Source organism: Rhincodon typus, chromosome 3 (genome assembly GCF_021869965.1).
Source record: "Rhincodon typus isolate 14 chromosome 3, sRhiTyp1.1, whole genome shotgun sequence".
NCBI lineage: Eukaryota > Metazoa > Chordata > Chondrichthyes > Orectolobiformes > Rhincodontidae > Rhincodon > Rhincodon typus.
This window is the reverse complement of record NC_063334.1, coordinates 112,997,056-113,000,562: the sequence shown is the minus strand read 5'-3', so window position 1 is coordinate 113,000,562 and position 3,507 is coordinate 112,997,056.

The window sequence follows — 3,507 nt, the reverse complement described above, 5'->3', positions numbered from 1 at the left end:
CTCAACGCCGGGCCCCCCCCAACCGCTCCCCCCCCAACCGCCCCCCCCCCCCCCCCCCCCCCCCCCCCTGCTGCCAAGAAGGGGATGATCCATAATCCATGGGTCTGACAGCTTCACCTGCAAAGCAATTAATTTATTTTTCCACCTCTCTGGGTACCTTCATTCAGAGCTCAAAGGCTACCACTTCGGAATATCATTGCACCTGCCTTCCTGCCAACCAATGCTGTTCGGGTAATCAATTCCCGCCCTATGGCTCGTATGGTCAAAACTGTGTGCATATGAAGAGGTGTGGGTGGTTTGAAATTGTAGTGTATATAAAGAGTTCAGATAACAAGAAACCTCCGTATGTACTGCTGAGACAACAACTTTTTGTCATGTCACTGGGCTAGTAGTCCAAAAGTAGGAACAAAATTTGGGTAAGTGTCAGCAGAGAGAAACAGGGTTATTTTTTCAGGTCAGTCACCTCGGTGCCATAGGCTAGGTTTTGAGACTTGACACACACTGACTCTGGGATAACATACAAACAAGAGTAGGCCACTTGACCCTTCGAGCCTGCTGAGCCATTCAGCAGGATCGTGCTAATCTAATCTTTTGATATTCAACTCTTATTTTCTACATATCCGTCATAATCTTTCATCCTTTGATTGTCAAGAATCCATCTACCTCTACTTTTAAAAATGTAAAGATTCTGAATCACTGTTAGGGAATTCCAAAGAGAGACAGCCTTCAGAATTTGTTTTTCTAACTGACTTAAGTGGGAGCACCCTTATTTTTAAACCATGATCCCAAGTTCTAGATTCTTCCACAAGAGAAAACATCCTGTCCATATTTAACAAGTCAAGGACCCCCATGTTTCAATTAGGTCACCTCTAACTTGTCCAAATTCCACAGGATGCAGGCCCAGCCTACGTAGCCTTTCTTTGTAAGGCAATCCACTCATTCCAGGTATTAGCCTAGTAAACCTTGTCTGAATTGCTTCCAGTGTATTAACATTCCTCTGTAAGTACGGTACACAGTTCTGCAGATGCAGTCTCACCAGTGCCCTATATAACTGAAGCACAACTCCCTACTCTTGCAGTCATTTCCCATCAAAGTTAAAATATAACATTCTATTTGCTTTTGTGACTATTTATTGAAAAGGGATTTGTCATCAGCCAGCAGCTGTTGATAGATCCTATGCCAGTTTTCCAGCAAGAAGTGGGTGAGGGTGGTGGGTGCCTTGCAGGAACTGGACCTGTGACCGCACGTAGACGCCTTGAGACCAGACAAACTTCGGGTTCCTCAGTATACGCTTCTGTTTGCTCACCTTCTGCAGGGCAGGATCCCAGGTGGCTTGACTGAGATGTGGCTCCAATTTGAGCACCTCCTCCTTGATCTTGGATTTCTGTTTGTTTGCCAACTCCTTTGCATACTGCTTAAAGAAGACTTGGATGTGAACGTTACCCCATGTTGAGGTTGTAATGATCACTTGCTCGAGTTTAGAGTCTACCTAGTTATTAGTGGCGCAGGATGGGCCAGTAGAAAGTCTCAATAAGAGGCACTTGTCTTACATAACCAAATGTGTGATGACAGTAGGTGCCAGTTGCATTAACTAGTTAGGCATAATTACAAAACCTGTCAGGAGCTGGATATGACTTGCCAATGGGAAATTGTATTAAACGTCTTCATCTAAAGTCTGCAGCATTTAGAGTGGATGGAGCTCAATGCAGCTGCAACATTAACTCTTTCAGACTGTTGCCTTAAACAGCGCCATTCTTGCCATCTGATATCAGGGTGAAGTTAGCTAAGTTGACTGGATGGCTACTTTACAATGTAGAGTGATACCAATAATATGGGTTCAATTCCCACAATGGCTGATGTCACCATGAAGATGCTGCTTTCTTGACTTCATCTGAGGTGTGGTGCCCCCCCCCCCCTCGGGTCAATCAACCATCAGTTGCCTCTCTAATGAGGGAGCAGCCCTATGACGGAAGAAGGAGGATTGTTCTGGACGGGTGAGCTGATGACATAGAGTCAAAACTGCGGATGCTGTAAATCGTAAACAAAAACAGAACCTGCTGGAAAAGCTCAGCAGGCCCGGCAGCATCTGAGGAAGGGTCACTCACCCCAAATGTTCACTCTGATTTCTCTCCACAAATGCTGCCAGACCTGCTGAGCCTTTCAGCAATTTCTATTTCTGTTTTTGAGTTAAATTAGTGTCCTGACACATGGGGCATCCCAATTTGTAAAATTTCATAAGAATTCCAGATTTAGCCCTGAAATGTAGACAGAAATTCTCCCCTGTGGTTGTCAGTGCCGGTGCAGTGGTTGACACAGTATCAGTCTTGCACCATCTTGTTCTACCATGGACGTGCAGCGTGATGCATAGGTTTCATGCTGGCAATGTTGAAAGTATTTAACAGGGCTCAGTTCATTATCACTGTCAAATCTTCTGCCTTAAAGTGACTATTTCAAATCTTCCTTAATTTAGAAACAACATTAATCTTCATTGTTTTGCCTAAGGACTTGAAAATTCCCCTGAAGATGTAAACACAAAAAAACAGCGAATTTGCCAACAAGTCACGACTGCCCTCAGCACAACCAGTGCATTGTATTTTTGAACAGGAAGCACAAACTTGCTTTGAGGTATGTTGAACATATTAATAGAAATCAGTCATTTATCTGTCAGCTTTATAAATTGATTTTTCATCATCATTATAAGTCAATCAGTTAGCATAAATTTGCTGCATGCTGAAAATTGCAAAGGAATGCCTGAGAGTGTTTATTGATTTTGAAGTATTGAGTTAGGCATTTTTTCATTTTTTTTTGTCCTCTGAGTTAACTGAAGCCGACTTCTATGTCATGAAATTTTGTGAATTGTTTTGTAATTGATGACCTTCAAAACGTCAGATTCCTGCCTCACTGCTATATTTCAGTGACTGGTTTGATCTGTGTACCTGACAGTACGGTACAGAATTGATGCATTACCATGTACATTACAGCTCCTGCCTCTGAGATAGAAGCTCCAGGTTCAAGTTCGACTGTAGGATTTGATGGTGAAGGAAGTTGCATTTGTAATGCAGCCAAATGTAAGACAAAGATGTAGGAGAGTTACCAGGTCAGCTGTGTGGTGGAAAGAATGTGGTAGTCTCTACCATTACTGTCGCTGATTCCGGACAACACAACACATTTTACCATAGCAACCGATATTCCCTGAGTGAACTTTAACATCCTGTTCAGTTTTTTGGACAGCTTATTGGCTTTTCAGACTCCTACAACTAACCAGCAGAGAAGGAAACAGTTTACTCCATTGTGCTGACTCTCTCAAAGAGACCAATTTGTCAGAAACCCCTGTTCTTTCTCTATAGTCCTACAAATTTATCAATTTTTAAGTATTGTTATGATGACTGATCAGAACCCCAAAGTACGATGGATGCTTTTCACTTTTAATTCCAAAATATCTTTTATGAGGAGAGCTCCTACATACAAAAAGAGTGCCGATTCAGTGCTGTTTGATAGCTGTGTGGG